This window comes from Apodemus sylvaticus, chromosome 4 (genome assembly GCF_947179515.1).
Source record: "Apodemus sylvaticus chromosome 4, mApoSyl1.1, whole genome shotgun sequence".
NCBI classification, from domain to species: Eukaryota; Metazoa; Chordata; class Mammalia; order Rodentia; family Muridae; genus Apodemus; species Apodemus sylvaticus.
In genome coordinates, this window is record NC_067475.1 from 95174450 (window position 1) to 95199950 (window position 25501).

Genomic DNA, 25501 nt, shown 5'->3' on the forward strand with positions numbered 1-25501 from the left:
GAGGATGCCTTTTCTCCTGTATTATTATTCTTTCATTTTCCTGGTGAGGCTATTAACACTATGTTAGTGAAGAGAAAGTAAAGTACTTTCTGATGCAATAAGATACACACATAGCTTCCTATAAAATTCCTATACCCATTGTCAAGTACTAGCTCTCCATAGTGCAAAGACCAATTTCTTCCAGTCCCAAAAATGTTCAACAAAAAAAGAAAAAAGGAAATTGAGGGGATGTGGCTGGAAGGTGAAAGGAAAGAAAACTAGAAATAAATTCATGAAGAAAGACTTTTTAAATTTAAAAATCCACATCATGTATCTAAAATAGTTTATGAAATTCAAATGTCAATATATCTTACAAATTATAATTTATAGAAGACTAAGGGAATGCGGTGATGGAAGTACACGTGCACAAATCTAGCAATTATTCCCTCCTGCTGCCAATTTTCTCTTTGTTCTGTAAATTTCAACTGAATGACAATTTCAAGTTGTTTTTCTTTTGTGAAAAAATCAGTTTGTCTTTATAAATGCTCTGATGTGGGTGACAACAATTTTTGAAATATTTTTTTCTTGTTACAATCTAAAATATGTCAGCTATAAGAATCAAGGTATCCTCATTGGTTTTGTTTCAGAATGCCTACCACTTCACTGAATACATTTTTTTGACTGGTCTTTGATCACTTCCTTTAGTAGATGGTCCTAACACACGCACTCTAAACTAGAATATATTCCTCTTCACCTAGGTACATGTGTGTCTCTATATCTTTTAAGTTTTGAAAGGTAAGAACAATTCCTTTCTCCTCCCCTTCCCCTCACTCTCCTCTCTCATTATGATAAAATGAAATGTTTTCAAGAAATAATTTGAAGCTTCCCTCAATATTTACAATAGTATTATAATGCAAATTAATCATACTGTAGACACTTAGAGCTTAAATCTTTACTGGATTAGCATTGTTCCACCATATATGTTTGTATATATGTGTATGTATATGTATATTTATATATTCATATATTTATCTATGTATGTATATATATTTATATATGTGAATTTATATATGTATATGTGCATATGTATATGTATATATATGCATATTTATACGTATATACGTATATGTATAAGAAAACAGGAACTTTCTGACAAAAAGTTACTACTTTTTAAAATACTGAAGTTTAAATGGTTTGAAGAATTTCTATTCATAGAAATCATATTTTGTGATATAAAGTTTACAACTTCTTAAATTCATGTCATATCAATTACGCACTGTATAAGTCAGACCCTGTTTTCCAAGATCTAAAGGCTCATAATAAGACGAAACATTTTTGTGTAGTCTCAAAGGTATCTGATGTTTTTCTTTTAAACTTGGTCTTTTACAAAGGTGTACAATATACACTGACCACACCTCACTTCCCATAGTCCCTTCTATTTACCACTCCTGTCTACTCTCCATTTCACTAAAACCTCTTTCTTATATTCATGTCAATGGTTTTCTGACACACTGAATTTAACCAGGGACATCTGTGTAATCATAAGCTTGGGATTATCAACTGAAGCCTGGTGGGCTTAGTAATGAGTGAATAACTAAATATAATGGTTTCTCTCGCAGCAGCCAGTTATTCAATAGGAAGCTGTAGGGTCGTTTCTGTTCCTCCCTTTTCTATGATTTATTGCTGATGGGGATTGTTACGATTCAAGGTTGCAATTTCTGTGTTGAGTCTAGAGGACAGTAATTCTGACCCTTTCACCCCATCTCACGCATATTTCTCCTCTCCTTGGTGTTTTCTGAGCTTTAAGGTGATTGCTTAGCATACATGTCTTACTAAAGACTGAACCCTCAAACTTCACTTATTTATTTTTATGATTTGTCCATAAGTTTCTGAACTACTTACTGCAAAGGGAACCTCCAGTTAAGACTGATGGACTTTGTCTATAAATATAAAAATAGATATCTGGGGCTGGAGAGATGGCTCGAACATGAAGAGTACTGTCTGTTCTTCCAGAGGTACTGAGTTCAATTCTCAGTAATGACATGATGCTCACAACCATCTGTAATTGGATCTGATGTTTTCTTCTGGTGTGTCTGAAGACAGGTACAATGTTCTCACATACATAAAATAAATACATCTTTTTAAAAAAAAATAGATATCTGAAGGTAGTTTAATACAATATTAATGTATCTAAACAAGAGTGTTCAGTAATCCTTCCCATAAATATCCACCCTCAGTATGGCCTTTTTTACTTTCCTTTAACCTACAATTTTCTATTCCCTCGCCACCCCTCCTTCCTCTTATACCCCATTTGGCTACATCATCTTCCCTGAATAGTGCATGTTAATGGGAAGGGAAGGGACATTAAGAGAGACAGATCACAGGGAGAACAGTTAACACTAATGGTTATTTGAAGATTTAAAAAATAACTCTTAATTTTCACAAAATAAATAAATATAGAAAGAATCCAAACAAAATCTTCAAATAATAGAGAGGACTAATTCCCAACTAGATATCTTTGGCCATTAATTGAAACCTTCAGTACCAGAAATAAGTTATATCTAATTGAACTGTTGGTGAATGGGATCCAAAAAATCATGCAAAGTAATTCATGCTACCTCCAACGTTATTGGTTGCTCTATCAAACTGATGGTAAGTCCCTAATCCTGAATATAGAACTCATACATCTCATTAAATACAGAGAAGTAGAACTGGTACATAGAGTCTTCACTCATACAGACCAATATTCATGAAACTAGAATGTACTCTGCACCTACCTAAAAGTAAGCTAACCAATCACTGGCTCAGATACAAACCCTATGATCTACAATGATGAATTATCTGCCAAATATACTGGTTCAATAGTGGACTTAGTTTTAGAGCAAGCAAGCACTATCTGACTGGGTTTAAAATCTACTCCATTAGATAGAATTCATGCCAGATACTGCAGAAGTGCAAAGAACCTGAACTAGATAGCTCATGGGCATAGGCAGGAAAATATTATTGTTCTGCTAAAGAACTGAGAAATAAAACTAGTCCTAATGATATTATGTTATATCCAGATATCAGTGTCTTGCTTAACCAGAATCAGAGAAATCTTTTCTTCTAGGAGATGAGAGTTAATATAGAAATTCATAGCAGAACAATGCACAGAGAGTAATAGACCTTGTAAGATTTAGTCCTGGATGGGATGCCTCCATCAAAATTCTCTGATCAGTTTTCGTGAAATTCTGAAGAAGAGGAGTTGGAAAGATTTTAAAAAATAATGGCAAAATTATGCAATGAATATGTTTGAGACAAAATAAAACTGATACAAATATGAAATCTCAAAGATCATAACAGCATGCACATATTCCAGTTTTCTAAGCTAATATCCACTTATTAGTGAGTGCATACCATGATTGATCTTTTGAGAGTGGGTTACCTCACATACACACTTAAAATGAGGTACAAGAAGAACGGAAGAGTGGCCCCTAGTTCTGGAAAGACCCAGTGTAGCAGTATAAGACAATACCAGAACAGGGAAGTGGGAAGGGATGGGTGGGAGAACAGAGGGAGGGAAGGGGGCTTATGTGACTTTCAGGGAGTGAGGAGACGCGCGTGTGTCTGTGTATGTGTGTGTATGCATATGTGTGTGTGTCCAAGCCAGATGGGGTCCCTATTACTGAGATGGGGACAGGAACAAAGGTCCTATCACGTACAAAGAAGCTTTCTTCATAGGAAATTAGTGAGCTCTCAATCCCAGCAACTTAAAAAAAAGAAGAAAAAGAAAAAGTAGTCACATGAAAAATGAGTAGATGACAAGATTATTAACACTAATCAAAATTAACTAAAGAGAGAAGATCCAAGTTAATATTAGAGATGAACAGGAGAACATAACAACAGATTCCAAGGAAATCCAAAAAACGACAAATGTTAAACCTTCCACTTCACTAATTAGACTATCTAAAAGAATGGATAATTTTTCTCATACAAATATCACCCCTAAAAAGTCAAATCAAGATCACATAAGCAATTCATCTTCTATAGCCTTAGTGAAATAGAAGTAGTCATTAAAAGTCACCAACAGCAACAGTAACAAAAAATGTCCATGGCCAGCTGGCTTCAGTGATAAATTCCACAAGACTTTTGTAGGAGAGTTAATGCCAATATTCACAACATTATTCCACAGAATAGGAAAAATTAACTAATACTTAAACCACACAAAAACCAAATAAGAATGAGAATTGCAAACCATTTGCCTTATGAACATTTACATACAAAATCTTAATAAAAATACTAGCAAACTGAATGTAACATATTTTAAAAAATCATCTATTGTGATCAAGTAAACTTCATCCCAGAAATGCAAGGATGGTTCAATATACATAAATAAAATAGTTCAACATCTAAACAGACTGAATAAAAGAAAACACATGATCATCTAATTAGATTTAGAAAAGGCTTTTGACCAAATATAATACCTTTCATACTACAAGTCCTGAAAGTCTAGGGATACAAAGAACATTTATCTAATTAATACAGATAGTTTAGAGAAAGAGGATAGGCAACATCATCCCAAATAGCCACAAATTCAAAGCAGTTCTATTAAAACCACATGCTCCATTATGTTCATAGCAGCCTTATTTATAATAGCCAGAAGCGGGAAAGAACCCAGATGCCCCTCAAAAAAGGAATGGATACAGAAAATGTGGTATATTTACACAATGGAATACTACTCAGCAATTAGAAACAATGAATTCACAAAATTTTTAGGCAAATGGTTTGATCTGGAAAATATCATCCTAAGTAACCCAATCACAAAAGAATACACATGGAATGCAATCTCTGATAAGTGGATATTAATTAGCCCAGAAGCCCTGAATACTCAAGGCACAAATTACATAACAAATGACTCCCATGAAGAAGTATGGAAAGTGTCCTGATCCTGGAAAGGATTGATCTAGCATGGGAAGGGAATATAAGGACAGAGAAAAAGGAGGGAGGTGATTGGAGAAGGGATGGAGAGAAGAAGGTTTATGGGACATATGGGGAGGGGGGATCCGGGAAAGGGGAAATCATTTGGATTGTAAACAAAGAATATAGAAAATAAAAATATTTAAAAAAAGAAAGAAAAAAAAGAAGAAAAGAAAAACAGAAAGACCATAACAGATATGCAGGATATGTATAATCTTAAGAAATCACCATTTAGGGACTTTTTTTTTTATTTTATTTTATTTTATTTTATTTTATTTTATTTTATTTTATTTTTGGTTTTTTGAGACAGGGTTTCTCTGTGTAGTTATTTTGAGCTCCAAAATAACTACAAGAGTTAACTCACAGCACAAATTATAATATAGCAACTATCAGCACCCACACTTACTTACCAGGCCAAGGCTATCTGTTATGGCCATGGGAAAGGAAACCAGACCATTTGGTGGGTCAACAACAAAACTTATGCTAGGGCAATTTTATTTAGAGAAACCAATGCTTTATTCCTTTATTACAAACATAATAGAATGGCAATTGCTAGGACTGATACAGTTATAGTTGCTGGGATCCATTGAGGTTTGCAAGCTACATGGGGTATAGAAGTTTATGTCTACAACCAGTTGTCCTGTCAGGGTCTCATGCTTCCTTGACTACTAAGAGCATCACAAAGCCTTCTGAAGGCTCCAGTGCCTGAAGAAGTGCATCAACCTATCAAGAACTGAAAGGTACATAGTGTCCCAGGAGCCATTTATCATAATGCATAGGGCATTATGGGGCAGGCCAATTTCATGGTTTTCAGCAAGTGACAATTGGTCTTTGTGCTATAAATTCATAATTATATAATAGCTTATGTAAGTGTGTGTGTGTATTTTTTTGTGTGTGTGCTTGTGTGTGTGTGTGTGTGTATTTAAAGATATGATTAAATAGAAGTTGAAGCAATAGAAGCTGCTTGTTCTGAAAGAGAAATACCTTCATGGGTGTTTTAGTCATGGTTTGTATTCCTGCATAAAGCATCATGACCAAGAAGCAAGTCGGGGAGCCAAGGATTTATTCACCTTACAAGAAGCAAGTCGGGGAGCCAAGGATTTATTCACCTTACACTCCTACATTGCTGTTCATCACCAAAAGAAATCAGGACAGAAACTCACAAAGGGCAGGAACCTGGAGGCAGGAGCTGATGCAGAGGCTATAAAGGGTGCTGTTTAGTGGCTTGCTTTCCCGGACTTGATCAGCTTGCTTTTTATAGAAACCAGGACTAGCAGCCCAGGGATGGCACCACCCACAGTGGGACAGGCCTTCCCCACCTTGATCACTAACTGAGTAAATGCCTTACAGCTGGATCTCATAGAGTCCTTTGCTGAAGGGAGGCTCTGATCTCTGTGATAACCCCAGCCTGTGCCAAATTGACACACAAATCCGGCTAGTACAACAGGCTTATATATTTGCATACTTGACTTCTAGTTGGTGGAACTGTTTTGGTGAAAGATTAAGTGGTGTAGCTTTGCTCAAAGATGCTTGTCATTAGAGATATGTGGTCTTAATCTATGTGATATATGATTGTGAAGCAGATATATGTTCTCAGCTACTAAATACTACTGTTATGCCTGCCTGCTGCTGTACTTCAAACCACAAAGATCATGAAATCACCCCTGAAATCTGTAAACATGCCCTATATTAAAGAATTTTTTCATTTTCAAAAAAAAAAAAAAAAAAAAAAAAAACCACCGGGAACTAAACCACCAACCAAAGGGTGCTCATGGCTCCAGAGGATATGTAGCAGAGGACTGCCTTACTGGGCATCATTGCGAAGGGAGCCCCTTGGTCCTTGGTCCTGGGGAAGCTAGATGACACAGGATAGAGAAACCCTAGGCAACTGAGGCAGGAGTCGATGGTCAGGTGTGGTAGCACCCTCATAGAGGCAGGGGGAGGAAGGAGGGAATAGGGGGCTTGGAGAGGATAAACTGGGAAGGGGGATAGTTCTACTTTCTCCATACCTATCCAATAAAATACTTGAAGTTTTAGCTAGAACAATAAAACAACTAAAGCAGATCAAGGTGATCAAACAGAAAGAGATCAAATCAAAGCATCCTTATTTATGATGTGATAGTATGATAATATCATGTGTGCATATGGTATTTATTATCTGATAGTATGATAGTATCACATTTGCATATGATATTATGCACAAGTGACATTAAAATTTCCACCAGGTAACTCTTACACATGAAAAATAGTTTAAGTCAATTAGCAGGACACAAAATTAATTTATGAAAATCTGTAGTCTTCCTATATAAAATTAACAAACAGACTAAGGAAGAAATGAAGGAATGAAACATTTTCTACCATAGCCTCATGAAAAGTGCCTTGTAGTAATTATAACCAAGCAAGTGGAACTTTGAATGATAAAGCCTTTAGGAAACTGAAGAAATAAATTTGAAGAATATATAAGACAAAAAAATTCCCCATACTCACAGATCAGTAACATAGAGGACTTTAAGAAGGACATAAATAACACCCTTAAAGAAATACAGGAGAACACAGGTAAACAGGTAGAAGTCTTTAAAGAGGAAACACAAAAATCCTTTAAAGAATTACAGGCAACACAACCAAACACGTAAAGGAATTGAGCAAAATCATTCAGGATCTAAAAATGGAAATAGAAAAAATAAAGAAATCACAAAGGGAGACAACCTTGGATATAGAAAGCCTAAGACAGACATCAGGAGACAAAGATCAAGCATCACCAACAGAATACAAGAGATAGAGGAGAAAATTTTAGGTGCAGAAGATACCAGAGAATACATTGACAAAATAGTCAAAGAAAATACAAAATGCAAAAAGCTCCTAACCCAGAAAGGAAATCAAGGACACAATAAGAAGGTTAAACCTAAGGATAGCAGATATAGAAGAGATCGTGGACAGATGTCACAGAGACCCTAAGAGAACAAAATGCCAGCCAGCCGAGAATACCCAGCAAAATTCTCAACTATTATAGATGGAGAAACCAAGATATTCAAGGACAAAAACAAATTTACACAATATATCTCTACAAATTCAGCCCTACAAAGGATAATAGATGGAAAACTCCATCACTAGGAGGGAAACTTCACCCTAGAAAACGCAAGAAAGTAATCTTTCAACAAAACCAAAAGAAGATAGCCTTACAAATATAATTCCTCCTCTAACAACAAAAATAATAGGAACCAAAAATCAATTTTCCTTAATATCTCTTAATGTCTATGGACTCAATCTCCAATAAAAAGACATAGAATAACAGATTAGATATGTAAACAGTACCCAGGATTTTGCTTCATACAGGAAATGCAACTTAGTGACTATGACAGAATTTACGTCAGAGAAAAAACTTTCCAAGGAAATGATCCCAAGAAAAAAGCTAGAGTGCAAATTCTAATATTGAATAAAACAAACTTTTAACCAAAAGTTATTTTAAAAGATAAGGAAGGACACTTCATACTTGTCCAAAAAAAATCTACCAAGAAGAACTCTCAGTTCTGAATATCTATGCTCCTAATACAAGGGCACCCACATTCATAAAAGAAACTTTACTAAAGCTCAAAGCATACATTGCACTTCACAGGACAATAGTGGGAGACTTCAACACCATACTCTCAGCAATGAGCAGATCATAGAAACAGAAACTAAACAGAGACAGAGTGAAACTAACAGAAGTTATGAACCAAAAGGATTTAACAGATATCTATAGAATATTTCATCCTAAAACGAAAGAATATACATTCTTCTGAGCACCTCATGGTACCTTTTCCAAAATTAACAATATAACTGGTCACAAAACAGGCCTCAACAGTTACAAGGAGATTGAAATAATTCCATGCATCAGATCACCACAGACTAAGGCTAGTTTTCAATAATGGTCAAAATTACAGAAAGCCCACATACACATGGAAGTTGAACAACACTCTACTCAATGGTAACTTGGTCAAGGAAGAAATAAAGAAATTAAAGATTTTTTAGAATTTAATGAAAATGAAGGCACAATACCAAAACTTATGGTATACTGTGAAAGTAGTGCTAAGATGAAAACTGGTAGCTCTGAGTGTCTCCAAAAAGAAATTGAAATGAATATCGATGCAAAAATACAAAATAAAATTCTTGCAAAAAGAATGTAAGAACATATCAAAACGACCATCCATCACGATCAAGTAGGCTTCATCCCAGGGATACAGGGATGGTTCAATATATAGAAAACATCAACATAATCCACTATAAAACAAAATCAAAAAGGAAAAACACATGATTAGATGCTGTGAAAGCATTTGACAAAATCCAACACCCCTTCATTATCAAAGAATTGGAAAAATCAGGAATTCAAGGCCAATACCTAAGTATAGTAAAAGCAAAATACACCAAACCAGTAGCCAACATCAAAACAAATGGAGAGAAAATTAAAGCAATCCCACTAAAATCAGAGAGCAGGCAAGGCTGCAAACTCTCTCCCTACATATTCAATATAGTATTCAAAGTCCAATCCAGAGCAATTAGAAAATGAAATGAGGTCAAAGAGATACAACTTGGAATGGAAGATGTCAAAATATTACTATATGTAGAAGATATTATAGTATACTTGAATGAACCCCACGCCCAAAAAAAAAAACCACCAGAGAACTCTTTTTTTTTAATTTTTTTATTTGATATAATTTATTTACATTTCAAATGATTTCCCCTTTTCTAGCCCCCGACTCCCCGAAAGTCCCGTAAGCCCCCTTCTCTTCCCCTGTCCTCCCACCCACCCCTTCCCACTTCCCCATTCTGGTTTTGCCGAATACTGCTTCACTGAGTCTTTCCAGAACCAGGGGCCACTCCTCCTTTCTTCTTGTACCTCATTTGATGTGTGGATTATGTTTTGGGTATTCCAGTTTTCTAGGTTAATATCCACTTATTAGTGAGTGCATACCATGATTCACCTTTTGAGTCTGGGTTACCTCACTTACTATGATGTTCTCTAGCTCCATCCATTTGCCTAAGAATTTCATGGATTCATTGTTTCTAATGGCTGAATAGTACACCATTGTGTAGATATACCACATTTTTTGCATCCACTCTTCTGTTGAGAGATACCTGGGTTCTTTCCAGCATCTGGCAATTATAAATAGGGCTGCTATGAACATAGTAGAGCATGTATCCTTATTACATGGTGGGGAATCCTCTGGGTATATGCCCAGGAGTGGTATAAGCAGGATCTTCTGGAAGTGAGGTGCCCAGTTTTCTGAGGAACCGCCAGACTGATTTCCAGAGTGGTTGTACCAATTTGCAACCCCACCAGCAGTGGATGAGTGTTCTTCTTTCTCCACACCCTCTCCAACACCTGCTGTCTCCTGAATTTTTAATCTTAGCCATTCTGACTGGCATAAGATGAAATCTCAGGGTTGTTTTGATTTGCATTTCCCTAATGACTAATGAAATTGAGCATTTTTTAAGATGCTTCTCCGCCATCCTAAGTTCTTCAGGTGAGAATTCTTTGTTTAACTCTGTACCCCATTTTTTTATTTTTTTTAATTTATTGATATATTTATTTACATTTCAAATGATTTCCCCTTTTCTGGACCCCCACTTCCCGAAAGTCCCATCAGTCCCCTTCCCTCCCCCCGTTTTCCCACCCAACCCTTCCCACTTCCCTGTTCTGACTTTGTTCTTCTATTTTTTTATTCGATATTATTTATTTACATTTCAAATGATTTTCCCTTTTCTAGCCCCCGACTCCCCGAAAGTCCCTTAAGTCCCCTTCTCTTTCCCTGTCCTCCCACCCACCCCTTCCCACTTCCCTGTTCTGGTTTTGCCTAATACTGTTTCACTGAGTCTCTCCAGAACCAGGGGCCAGTTCTCCTTTCTCCTTGTACCTCATTTGATGTGTGGATTATGTTTTGGGTATTCCAGTTTTCTAGGTTAATAACCACTTATTAGTGAGTGCATACCATGATTCACCTTTTGAGTCTGGGTTACCTCACTTACTATGATGTTCTCTAGCTCCATCCATTTGCCTAAGAATTTCATGAATTCATTGTTTCTAATGGCTGAATAGTACTCCATTGTGTAGATATACCACATTTTTTGTATCCACTCTTCTGTTGAGGGATACCTGGGTTCTTTCCAGCATCTGGCAATTATAAATAGGGCTGCTATGAACATAGTAGAGCATGTATCCTTATTACATGGTGGGGAATCCTCTGGGTATATGCCCAGGAGTGGTATAGCAGGATCTTCTGGAAGTGAGGTGCCCAGTTTTCGGAGGAACCGCCAGACTGATTTCCAGAGTGGTTGTACCAATTTGAAGCTCCACCAGCAGTGGAGGAGTGTTCCTCTTTCTCCACACCCTCTCCAACACCTGCTGTCTCCTGAATTTTTAATCTTAGCCATTCTGACTGGTGTAAGATGAAATCTCAGGGTTGTTTTGATTTGCATTTCCCTAATGACTAATGAAGTTGAGCATTTTTTAAGATGCTTCTCCTCCATCTGAAGTTCTTCAGGTGTGAATTCTTTGTTTAACTCTCTACCCCATTTTTTAATAGGGTTGTTCGGTTTTCTGGAGTCTAACTTCTTAAGTTCTTTATATATATTGGATATTAGCCCTCTATCTGATGTAGGATTGGTGAAGATCTTTTCCCAATATGGTGGTTGCCGATTTGTCCTCTTGATGGTGTCCTTTGCCTTACAGAAACTTTGTAATTTTATGAGGTCCCATTTGTCAATTCTTGCTCTTAGAGCATACGCTATTGGTGTTCTGTTCAGAAACTTTCTCCCTGTACCAATGTCCTCAAGGGTCTTCCCCAGTTTCTTTTCTATTAGCTTCAGAGTGTCTGGCTTTATGTGAAGATCTTTGATCCATTTGGATTTGAGCTTAGTACAAGGAGACAAGGATGGATCAATTCGCATTCTTCTGCATGCTGACCTCCAGTTGAACCAGCAGCATTTGTTGAAAAGGCTATCTTTTTTCCATTGGATGTTTTCAGCCTCTTTGTCGAGGATCAAGTGGCCATAGGTGTGTGGGTTCATTTCTGGATCTTCAATCCTGTTCCAATGATCCTCCTGCTTGTCACTGTACCAATACCATGCAGTTTTTAACACTATTGCTCTGTAGTATTGCTTGAGGTCAGGGATATTGATTCCCCCAGATTTTCTTTTGTTGCTGAGAATAGTTTTAGCTATCCTGGTTTTTTTGTTGTTGTTGTTGTTCCAGATGAATTTGATAATTGCTCTTTCTAACTCTGTGAAGAATTGAGTTGGGATTTTGATGGGTATTGCATTGAATCTGTATATTGCTTTTGGCAAAATGGCCATTTTAACTATATTGATTCTACCGATCCATGAGCATGGGGGGTTTTCCCATTTTTTGAGGTCTTCTTCCATTTCCTTCTTCAGAGTCTTGAAGTTCTTGTCATACACATCTTTCACATGTTTGGTAAGAGTCACCCCAAGATACTTTATACTATTTGTGGCTATTGTGAAGGGGGTCATTTCCCTAATTTCATTCTCAGCCTGCTTATCCTTTGAGTAAAGGAAGGGCACTGATTTGCTTGTGTTGATTTTATAACCTGCCACTTTGCTGAAGTTGTTTATCAGCTGTAGGAGCTCTCTAGTGGAGTTTTTTGGGTCACTTAGGTAGACTATCATGTCGTCTGCAAATAATGATAGTCTGACTTCTTCCTTTCCAATTTGTATCCCTTTGACCTCCTTATGTTGTCGAATTGCTCGAGCTAGTACCTCAAGTACAATATTGAAAAGATAAGGAGAAAGGGGGCAGCTTTGTCTGGTCCCTGATTTCAGTGGGATTGCTTCAAGTTTCTCTCCATTTAGTTTGATGCTGGCTACCGGTTTGCTGTATATTGCTTTTACTATGTTTAGGTATGGGCCTTGAATTCATGTTCTCTCCAAGACTTTAAGCATGAAAGGATGCTGAATTTTGTCAAATGCTTTTTCAGCATCCAATGAAATGACCATGTGGTTTTGTTCTTTGAGTTTGTTTATGTAGTGGATTGTATTGATGGATTTCTGTATATTGAACCAACCCTGCATTCCCGGAATAAAGCCTACTTGATCATCTTGGATGATCGTTTTGATGTGTTCTTGGATTTGGTTGGCAAGAATTTTATTGTGTATTTTTGCATCGATGTTCATAAGGGAAATTGGTCTGAAGTTCTCTTTCTTTGTTGGATCTTTGTGTGGCTTTGGTATCATCTTAATTGTGGCTTCATAGAAGGAATTGGGTAGTGTTCCTTCTGTTTCTATTTTGTGGAATAGTTTGAAGAGTATTGGTGTTAACTCTTCTTTGAAGGTCTGGTAGAATTCTGCACTGAAACCATCTGGTCCTGTGCTTTTTTTGGTTGGAAGACTTTCTATGACTCTTTCTATTTCTTTAGGCATTATGGGACTGCTTAGATGGTCTAGTTGGTCCTGATTTAATTTTAGTATTTGGTATCTGTCAAGGAAATTGTCCATTTCCTCCAGATTCTCCAGTTGTGTTGAGTACAGTCTGTTGTAGTAGGATCTGATGATTTTTTGGATTTCCTCAGTTTCCGTTTTTATATCTCCCTTTTCATTTCTAAGTCTGTTAATTTGGATACTTTCTCTGTGCCCTTTGGTCAGTCTGGCTAAGGGTTTATCTATCTTGTTGATTTCCTCAAAGAACCAGCTCCTGGTTTTGTTGATTTTTTGTATGGTTCTCTTTGTTTCTACTTGATTGATTTCGGCCCTGAGTTTGATGATTTCCTGCCTTCTATTCCTCCTGGGTAAAATAGCTTCTTTTTGTTCCAGGGCTTTCAGGTGTATCATTAAGCTGGTAATGTATGCTCTCTCCATTTTTTTGGAGGCACTCAGGGCTATGAGTTTTCCTCTTAGCACTGCTTTCATTGTGTCCCATAGATTTGGGTATGTTGTGTTTTCATTTTCATTGTGTTCTAGAAAGTCTTTAATTTCTTTCTTTATTTCTTCCTTGACCAAGGTATCATTGAGTAGAATATTGTTCAGTTTCCACTTGTATGTGGGTTTTCTCTTGTTTTTGTTGCTATTGAAGACAACTTTTACTCCATAGTGATCTGATAGGAGGCATGGGATTAGATTGATCTTCTTATATTTGTCGAGGTCTGTCTTGTGACCAATTATATGGTCGATTTTGGAGAAGGTGCAATGAGGTGCTGAGAAAAAGGTATATTCTTTTGTTTTAGGATAGAATGTTCTATATATATCTGTTAAATCTAATTGGTCCAAAGCTTCAATTAGTTTCATTGTGTCCCTGTTTAGTTTCTGTTTTCCTAATCGGTCCATTGAGGAAAGTGCAGTGTTGAAGTCACCCACAATTATTGTGTTAGTTGCAATGTGTGCTTTGAGTTTTAATAAAGTTTCTTTTACGAAAGAGGGTGCCCTTGCATTTGGAGCATAGATGTTCAGGATTGAGAGTTCTTCTTGTTGTATTTTTCCTTTGACCAGCAAGAAGTGTCCCTCAGAGTCTCTTTTGATGACTTTGGGTTGAAAGTCAATTTTTTCTGATATTAAAATGGCTACTCCAGCTTGTTTCCTGAGACCATTTGCTTGTAAAATTGTCTTCCAGCCTTTTACTCTAAGGTAGTGTTTGTCTTTGACCCTGAGGTGTGTTTCCTGTAAGCAGCAAAATGTAGGGTCCTGTTTACGTATCCAGTCAGTTAGTCTGTGTCTTTTTATTGGGGCATTAAGTCCATTGATGTTAAGAGATATTAAGGAATAGTGATTGTTACTTCCTATCATTTTTTGACGTTATTTTTTAAATTTGATTGCTTAACTTCTTTTGGGTTTGATGAAAGTTTACTATCTTGCTTTTTCCAGGGTGAAGTTTCCCTCCTTGTATTGGTGTTTTCCTCCTATTATCCTTTGTAGGACTGGGTTTGTGGATAGATATTGGGTAAACTTGGTTTTGTCATGAAATATCTTAGTTTCTCCATCTACGGTGATTGATAGTTTTACTGGATATAGTAGTTTTGGTTGGCATTTGTGTTCTTAGAGTCTGCATGAGATCTGCCCAGGATCTTCTAGCCTTCATAGTCTCAGGTGAAAAGTCTCCTGTGATTCTGATAGGTCTTCCTTTATATGTTACTTGGCCTTTTTCTCTTACTGCCTTTAATATTCTTTCTTTGTTTAGAACATTTGGTGTTTTGATTATTATGTGACGGGAAGTATTTCTGTTCTGGTCCAGTCTGTTTGGAGTTCTGTAGGCTTCTTGTATATTCATGGGCATCTCTCTCTTTAGGTTAGGGAAGTTTTCTTCCATAATTTTATTGAAGATATTTGGTGGCCCTTTAAATTGTAAATCTTCACTCTCATCTATGCCTATAATTCTTAGGTTTTGTCTTCTCATTGTGTCCTGGGTTTCCTGGATTTTTGGGTTACAAGCTTTTTGCATTTTGCATTTTCTTTAACTGTTGAGTCCATGGTTTCTATGGAATCTTCAGCATCTGAGATTCTTTCTTCTATCTCTTGTATTCTGTTGTTGATATTTGCATCTCTGTCCCCTGATTTCTTCCCAAGGCTTTCTATCTCCAAAGTTGTCTCCCTTTGAGTTTTCTTAGTTGTTTCTACTTCTGATTTTAGATCCTGGATGGTTTTGCTTAGCTCCTTCACTTGCTTGTTTGTGCTTTCCTGTAGTTCTTTAAGAGATTTTTGTGTTTCCTCTTTCATGACCTCAGCCTGTTGACCAAAGTTCTCCTGTATTTCTTTAAGGTTTTTTTGCGTTTCCTCATTGTTGGCTTTTGTATACTCCTGGATTTTTTTCAATGTTTTTTGTGTTTCCCTTGCAAGGGCTTCTAACTTTTGATCCATTTTCTTTTGAATTTCTTTAAGTATGTCCTTCATGTGTTCCTGTACCAGCATCATGACCAGTGATTTTAAATCCAAATCTTGTTTTACTGGTGTGATGGCATATCCATGACATGTTGGTAGAGGAGAATTGGGTTCAGATGTTGCCATATTGCCTTGATTTCTGTTAGTGACGTTCCTGCGTTTGCCTTTTGCCATCTAGTTCTCACTGGTGTTAGTTTGTCTTGTCAGTGCTGGACTCACCAGAGCAAGCTGCCCCTTCCCAGTTGGCCTCTGGTGCACAGCTTACCTCCTGCACTGCCTGTAGACAGGGTGCTGCTGCCCAGGCTGTTCAGATCCCGAAGCAGGCACCAGAAGGCTTCCGCTGGGGCCTGCTGGATTCACCAGAGCACACAGACTTCTCCCAGCTGGCCGCCCGGAAGCCCCTCTAGCCTCTTGCAGGACCTGGGGATGTGGTGCAGCTGCCCAGGATGATCTGGATCCAGAAGCGGAGAGAGTTGAGCTGAGGGCTCCCGCCTGAGGTCTTGCCCCAGATTGTGTCTATGGACCAGAAGGAGCCCGTGTGCACCTCCAGGGAGCGCCGATGGTGTATGCTGCTGGGACCTCCCCTGTGTTCTGATCACTCTGCTGGACAGCAGATCCCCCAACCGGGCTGGCGCACACAAGGTTAGCCTGGCCGCCCAGGTCCTGAGTCCAGGCAAAAGCCTGGGAGGCCAAGGTTCGAGCAAAGTTCCCCTAGGGCTATGACTATTAATTGGGTCTGCCAGGTGACCAGGATGGCGGGCGTGCGTGCTCGTGCTCCCGGAAAGTGCCGTTTGAGTCTGCTGTGCTAATAACCTCCTGGGCGGGTTGACACACAGATGGCCCACCAAGCCGCCCAGTTCTTGGGGTCAGTCCAGGGCCTGTTGGGGCCTAGACCCCCACTTTGTTAGCCTCAGGCTATGCTTGTTAGCCATCTCTGCCTTCCTGAGCTCTCTGGGTCCTGTAGGCAAAATGGGGGCACGCGCGTGCTGGTCAGGGCAAAAAAACCTCCTGGCTGGGTTGGCACCCTGATGGCCCCCCGAACAGCCCAGGGCCTGGGTGCAGGCCAATGCCCGTCGGGCTCAGATCCCTGCGGTGTTGGCCTCGGATTATGTTCGTGTACCTCAGTCTGTCTGATCTGTCTGGAGTCTGAAACCAAGATGGAGGTGAGCCTCTCCTGACTGGTGGGAGGCTGAGTTCTGAAGTGGCTTCCGTGTAGCGAAAGGCGCTGCAAAACCGCAGCTGCTTGTAGCCCGGCTGGACAGAGAAGGTCAGTGGTCGTGGGCAAGGGCCACGTGTCACCTAACTGGACCCTGTGTCACCTTGGTTCCTCTGCTGATGGCCCTTCAGCTGGACCAGCCACTGCTGCACTGCTGCACTGCTGCTGCAGCTGCCACCGCCGCCACCAGAGAACTCTTAAACTGGATAAACAATTCAAGCAAACTTGATGGATATAAAATTAACTCAAAAAAAAGTAGCCTTTCTCTACTCAAATGTTAGACAGGCTAAGAAATAAATTAGGGAAATGACACCCATCACAATTGTCAAAAGAATATGAAATACCTTGTTGTGACTCTAACCAAAAAAGGAAAATATTTGTATGACAAGAACTTCAAGTCTCTGAAGAAATAAATCAAAGACCTCAGAAGATGGAAAGATCTCCCATGCTCATGGATTAGCAGGATTAATATAGTAAAAATTGCCATCTTACCAAAAGTAATCTATAGATTCAATGCAATCCCCATCAAAATTCCAACTCTATTCGCCATAAAGTTAGAAAGAACAATTTGCAAATTTATTAGGAATAACAACAAAAAAAAAAAAAACAGGATAGCAAAACAATTCTTAACAATAAAATGACTTTTGGGGGAATCACTATCCCTGACCTCAAGCTGTATTACAGAGCAAAGCTTATTAAAAACAAACAAACAAACAAACAAACAAAAAACTGTGTGGTATTGGTACAGGGACAGGCAGGTAGATCAATAGAATAGAATCGAAGCCCCAGAAATGTACCCACACACCTATGGTCACTTGATCTTTGACAAAGGAACTAAAATCATCCAGTGGGAAAAATGGTGCTGGTTTAACTGGCAGTTGGCATGAAGAAGAATGAAAATTGATCCATTCTCATCTCCCTTGTACATAGCTCAAGTCCAAGTGGATCAAGAACCTCCACATAAAACCAGCTACACTGAAAGTAGTAGAGCAGAAAGTGGGGAAGAGCCTCGAACACATGGACACAGGGGAAATTTTCCTGAACAGAACAGCAATAGCTTATGCTCTAATATCAAAAATAGATCAATGGGACCTCATAAAATCACAAAGCTTCTGTAAGGCAAAGGATATTGTCAATAGGACAAAAAGGCAACCAACAGATTGGGAAAAGATCTTTACCAATCCAACATCTGATAGAAGGCTAATACAAGGAACTCAAGAAGTTAGACTCCAGAGAACCAAGTAACCCTATTAAAAATGGGGTACAGAACTAAAGAAAGAATTTTCAACTGAGGAATCTCAAATGGCAGAGAAGCACCTAAAGAAATGTTCAACATCCTTAATCATCAGGGAACTGCAAATCAAAACAAGCCTGAGATTATACCTCACACCAGTGAGAATGGTTGAGATAAAAAAATACTCAGGTGATAGAGGATGCTGGTGAGGATGTGGAGAAAGAGGAACATTACTCCACTGCAGATTACAAGCTTGTACAACCACTCTGGAAATCATTCTGGCATTTCCTCAGAAAATTAGACCCAAGGACTCAGCTATACCACTCCTGGGCATATACCCAAATGATTCTCCAACATATAACAAGGACACATGCTCCACTATGTTCATAGCATCCAGAAGCTGGAAAGAACCCAGATGTCCTTCTACAGAGGAATGGATACAGAAAATGTGGTACATTTACACAATGGTGTACTACTCAGCTATTAAAAACAATGACTTCATGAAATTCTGAAGCAAATGAATGGAACTAGAAAACATCATCCTTTGTGAGGTAACACAAAAGAACACACATAGTATGCATTCACTGATAAATGGATATTAGCCCCAAAACTTGAAATACCCAAAATAAAATTCATAGACCACTTGAATCTCAAGAAGAAGGAAGACAACAAATGTGTGGATGCTTTAATCCTTCTTAGAAGAGGAAACAAAATACTCACGGGAGGAAATATGTAGAAGAAGTGTGGAGTAGAGACTGAAGAAAAGGTCATCCAGAGACTTCCCCATCTGGGGATCCATTCTGTATACAGTTACCAAACTCAGACACTATTTTGGATGCCAACAAGTGCTTACAGACAGGTGGCTGACATAGCTGTCTCCTGAGAGGCTCTTCCAGAGACTGACAAATGCAGAGGTGGATGCTCACAACCAACCATTGGATTGAGCTGGAGGGCCCCAATGGATGAGCTAGACAAAGGACTGAAGGAGCTGAAGGGGTTTGTATCCACATAGGAAGTACAACATCAACCAGCCAGACTGGTCAAAGCTCCCAGGGAGTAAACCAGCAAGTAAAGAGTACACATGGAGGGAGCCATGGCTCCAGGTGCATATGTAGCAGAGGATTGCCTTGTTGGACATAAATGGGGGAACAAGCCCTTGGTCCTGTGAAGGCTTGATGCCCAAGTGTAGGGGAATGCAAGGGCAGGGAGGTAGGAGTGGTTGGGTGGGTGGGGGAACACCCTCATAGAAGCATGGGGAAGGGGAATGGTTTAGGGAGTTTTGGTGGAGGTTAAAGTGGGAAAAAGGATAACATTTGAAATGTAAATAAAGAAAATATTCAATAAAAAAGAAAACAATGCACACACACATATATTCATACAAAATAATCTATAGATTCTACAGTATCCTCATTAAAATTCCAATATGATTCTTTTTTAAGTAAACTTTTTTTATTCGATATAATTTATTTACATTTCAAATGATTTCCCCTTTTCTAGCCCCCCCCCACTCCCCGAAAGTCCCGTAAGCCCCCTTCTCTTCCCAATATGATTCTTTACCGATCATTACAAAAACATTTTCAATTTCTCATGGAAACACACATACACACAAACATACAGGCCCACTCACAAACAGTAAAACAGGATATCTAAAGAAATACACTCTACAGAATAATGAAAGAACTGCTAGAGGTATCACCATCTCCAATCTCAAACTTTATAGTACATAGCTATAGCAGTAGTAATAAAAGTAGTAAAATCATGGTTTGGGCATAAGGAAAGACATGTTGATAAAAGAAATAGAATTGAAGACCAAGATATAAGTCCACATACCTATGATCACCTGATTCTTTTAAAAAATAAGCCAGTAATACACACTAAAACAAAGAACATCTTTAACAAATATTAGTTCTTCAGAAAACTGGAAATCAATCTACACCAGCATCCAGGTATATAATTCTTGTGCATATCCCCAGAAGATGGTTCATTTCACTACCCAGACATTTTTATGGCTGCTGTATTTGTAGTAGCCAGAAATGGGAAGTGGCCTACATTTCTGTCAATGGATGACTGAATAAAGGAAATGGGGTAATTTACAAAATGGAATGTTACTCAGCCTCTAAAAAAGAATGAAACCATGAAACTCACAGGTAAGTGATGGAACTAGAAAACATGAACCTGTGAGGTAACCCAGACTGAGAATGACAAATATAGTATATATCTGCTTATCTGTATGTGTTGGCTGTTCCATCTAAGAAAACTAAGCTCCAATCCATACAGTCATAGAAGTTATGCATAGAGTAAGGGGCTAGGGTCACATGATACATCCCCCTTGGAAGGGGGAAGAGAATAGATAGTGATGGTGTGAAGACCAAGGTAGGGGAGGTGACAGGACAGAAACAGATACACGAACAAATATTGGGAGGAACAACTAAAAGTAAGGAAATTTTGAGGTTTGTTTGACAACCAAACACAGTAGAATCTTCCTAAAATATTCACAGGTATGAAGGTGATCTCAGTGAAGACACCAACAGTAACAGGTACCATGTAGCTTTAACTGACTATATCTTGTCACACAATGAAGCTTCTAGAGTCAGGAATAGATTACATCTAATTGTGTTGTTTTATGAAAAGGATTTCATGTAAGAACCCACACATGTGGACCCTGTCTGTTTCCATTTGTGGTGTAGGAGAGCTATTGGTTGCTCTCCTCAATATAAGTGTAAGGCCTCAGTGCTGAAGACACTACCTACACAACATGGAGAGGTTGAGCAGATGCCCACCTGGAGTCTTCACCCCTACCAAATAGTGTTCATGGAAATTTTTAGACTATGTATTCTAACAAAAGGCAAAGGTAAGCATCAACCCAGCTACAAAACCTACAACAATGACATGCCTGTATGATGTGCTAGTGCAGTAATAGGACAAAGTTTCAGGAAATTACCAAGAAATATCTTATTGAATTTAAGGTCCACTTCATGACATAAAATTTCATGCCTGACATTGTTTTAGCAGGCAAGTAGGTGAGACCAGATACATATGGGATTTAGGAGAAAAACAAAAACTGTTTTGCTAAAGGTATGTTGCAATCAAATGACTCTTAATGACATTCTGCAATTTTGTATGTTACAGTCTTGCTCAACCAATATCAGAGAAGCTTCCTCCTGCAGTATATCCAAACAAATACAGAGACCAACAAATGGCCAATATGTAAATACTGAGGGACCTTGAACACTCAGACCTTAATGGGATGATATCATAAAAATCCTTTCCATTGGGGTGCAAGGAGCACTATAGAAGAAGGGAGTGAAAATTTTAAGAGTCAGAGGTGATAAAGAACAGGAAGGAAACAAGACTTTCTAAACATAGAACAAATACACATGCATAGGACCTAACAGAGACTGCAGCAGCAAGCACAGTATATGCATGGGTCTGAACCAGAAGGGTTTCTGGTGCTGAGAGATGAAGAAGACACGGGCCCACATGTCTACCCTATAGCTATCTTCAATTAAGAGACATTCAGAAATGAAAAGTTAGTTTTGTCCAAGTTTGTATTTCTGGAAATATGCACCATTCTCAAGGGCAGGCCCATACCTAGCAGTAGATGGCCAACATAAAAAAATAATAGTATTTCTGAGGTTCTTTATCTTATAATAATTTTTCATAGCTTATTATTTTTATCCATAAGATATTTTGCTTATATATTATGGCTTCCACTTTTGTGAGCTTTTTTTTTTTTTTGAGAAGCCTGTGTCTGTGATCATGTGTGTCTCTGTGTCTATGTGTGTGTACCATGTGAAATGTTTTTGGCCCTTGTTCTTTTTGTTTCTTTTGTTTTTTTCTAGTTTGTTTATTTTCTTGTCTTGTTTTATTATTATTATTTAGATTTCTGCTTGCCATACAAAAACACACAGGACATGTGTAGATTCAGATGGGAGGGGAGGTTGAGAAGATCTCAGAGGAGTTCTAGAAAGCCAGCTCATGATCATCAAACACTGTGTAACAATATTTTTCAAGAAAATAAAAATGGAAGGAAAGGATGAGGAGCAGAAGGAAAAGGAAAAGCAGAAGAAGCAGGAAATGAACAAGAAAAGCAGGAGGAGGAGGACAAAGTGTGAGGGGATTTGTTAGAAGAGATGCAGAGGCAGCTGGTGGAAAATTGAAAGTGGATATTATTATATTTCATTGAATATACGTATAATACTAAGTAATGTCTTTGGTCTAAGATGATACTTCCATCTTTCCATGATTTCAAAAAATGCATATTTACTTTGGATTTGAAAAATATCTTCTTAATGGAGATTGCATTTTCATAGTTTGGTGATAGAAGCTAGGGTCATGTATGCTCTGTGCAAGAACTCTGTCATCTACCTATAACCCTAGAGCTAAGCTGTCCCTAAAAATTCAATATTTTATAATTTTGCACATTGAGGTTTTATTTTTATTTATTCCCACTCAGACAGGCTAGATCAATCACATGATATTTGGAACTCCTAGAACCTTAAACAATTATGCTACACAATAAACAGCAGCATCCTATTCAACAAATTTCCAGCATGGCGATTCATAATTCAAATTGATCTGCACCATTGCTTACAGATTCTTTCTGGTAATGTATGGCTTGTGTCATTTTCCATTTGTCTTTTCCCATTTCAACTTATAGACAGTGGATTCTTTCCATGATTAGGATAATGTCAAAATATATAACCACAAGGAGTCATCATTGCACTAGTAAATCAAATCCTTTCATAAAAACTTTTGATTTAATTTCTCAGTATAAAATGAACTCTACTATTAAAATCCCACTCACAATAATCTATCATTATGCCTGTCTATCTCTTCTCATCATGAACATCCCAAACACTGAGAATGCCTTATTTTTTCTTGTGTTTTTTTAAACCTTATCACCAGCATTTAGGAAAATGATTGAATATAGTATGTACCCAACATGCTATTTGTCAATTACCTGAAATAATGAATTTGTTTTTTATCAATTTAACGTAAAGTATTTTTCCAGGGTCCAAAGAGTATTCTGTGGGACAAATATAAAATTACATGCAAACTCCTTTGCCCATTAGTAGTGACTGTAGATTTCAATATATACTTTTACCTAATGTTAAAGATAAAGCTGCTAAAGTCACTATTTAAAATGTTTTGCATTTACGTAGAAGACTTCCTTATAGGGTGACATTTCAGTGGAGATTAGAGGAGTTAAAACCGTGATCTATAGAGAAGGACAAGCCACTGACAAACATAGATGTATCAGATGCACAAAAACAGCAAATTCCTCAAGTGTAAAACCCATTGATATGTTCAGCAGACAGAAAGGAAACCATTGTAGCTGGATCTTGTAAACAATGAGAAGCATGATATTAATGATATATGGGGAGGTAGATTTGAGCAATTAATCAGATACAGGGTCTCCTGGATAAACCTGACTAGCTTTGAACTGCTAATCCTCCTGCCACATCTTTCTGAGAACTAGGATTATATGTAAGTGTCACCTGGCTTGACTCAGATTACAACTGAAAGCCTCACTGCCTCTTGGGAAGAAGACGAAAAGGGGTATCAAGAACAGAAACAATTGCACAAAACAAATGAAATATTGGTGAATATAACCTAATTTGTGTTCAAATTTCTGCCTGACCCAGAAATACTCAAAGAATGAAATGATATTCAGACAAGACAGAGAGAAGGGAGGAAAAGAAGAAGGGAAAAAAGGAGGGAGGAAAGAGAAGTCAGAGGAGAAGGGTAGTAGATCTCAATGACAGTACTTACAAGAAAATATGAAAGATAATAACAGACTTCTGCTGTCAGATTATTCCTTTCCCTGCAACTAAGGGAATCCTCTTAATTCATTCCAGGGCTTCTTCTTACACTGTAATACACTTTAGAATCATCTGTGTCTTTCATTATATACAAGTTCTAATTGTAGGTTCAAAAGGGAATCTTACATACTAGACTTGATTTTTCTAGATTTAGTTGGTATACATCTTTTCCTATTAATTGACTAGAGTGTAGCCAGGTAATACAGACAGACAATGGGTCCTCATCAATTTGGGATCACGAGCATTTCCAACTCAAATCAGTTTATTTTGGAATTTGAGACACATCTTACTATCAGTCTCATGCTGTCCTAAAATCTGTGTTCTCCTACCTTAGCTTTCAGGTCAAGCCTGTTACTTTAAAGAATCACCATTTCTTTGTGCCTGTGGTCTGTGAATTCTCTGCTGGTTTATGAATTTACAAAATGTATAAAAGCTACAGCAAGTTATACTCAACTCACTAGAAGATGTGAGAATTTTACCTCACATAACTTTATTTAGAAAACCTTATCTAATCTCCATTTTCTCTCACTCCCCTTATGAATCTATAGTGACCATTATTCTATTCTCTTATTATATAGAACCAACTTTTTCCCTTCCATATGAGTATAATTTAGGATAAGACAGTTCCATACGTGTCATTGAAAAGAACATGACCCCTTTTTTTTAATTTTTTATTCGATATAATTTATTTACATTTGAAATGATTTCCCCTTTTATGTGGCTGAATAATATCCCTTTATGTATTTAAACCACATTTTCATTATCCATTCATTCAGCTATGGATACCATAGTTATTACATATATTGATATTTGTGAATTGTTCTGAAATAAATATGGGATAGCAGGTATCTATCTGACATGCTAATTTTACTACTTTGGATGTATATCCAGAAGTGAATTAGTTGGATAATGCAAAAATTCTATTTTTACTACTTTGTGGAGGTCCAAATTATTTCCCAAATATTTTATTTGTCTGATATACATAAAAATCAACTAAAAATCTAATTATAAGACTATATATGGTGAACTATTTAAAATTAAAAAAGGGGCATGAACTTCCAGGAATATGGGGAGACAACAATTTTTGTGTAAAATTCTAAAACATAATCAACAAAAGCAAAAATATACAAATAGCACTATATTAGCTTTATACTATTCTTTTTCAAAAGGATGACTGTTTGAAAGCTTATTCAAAATAATGTGTTTCCTACACAAGCATGAGGATTTGAGTTCAGTACCAAGCACTCATATTAGAAGGCAAAACCCAAAACTGATTATCTCGTTTTACATAGTTAGATCACTGCAGCAAATGGGCTCCTTTTGTAGCCTAATTAATGAAAATGATGCCAATGAGAGACCATCTCACAAAACAAGGTGAACAGTTCTCGAGGAAGGCACACGAGGCTTTTCTCCAGTTTCCACTGGCATGTGAAC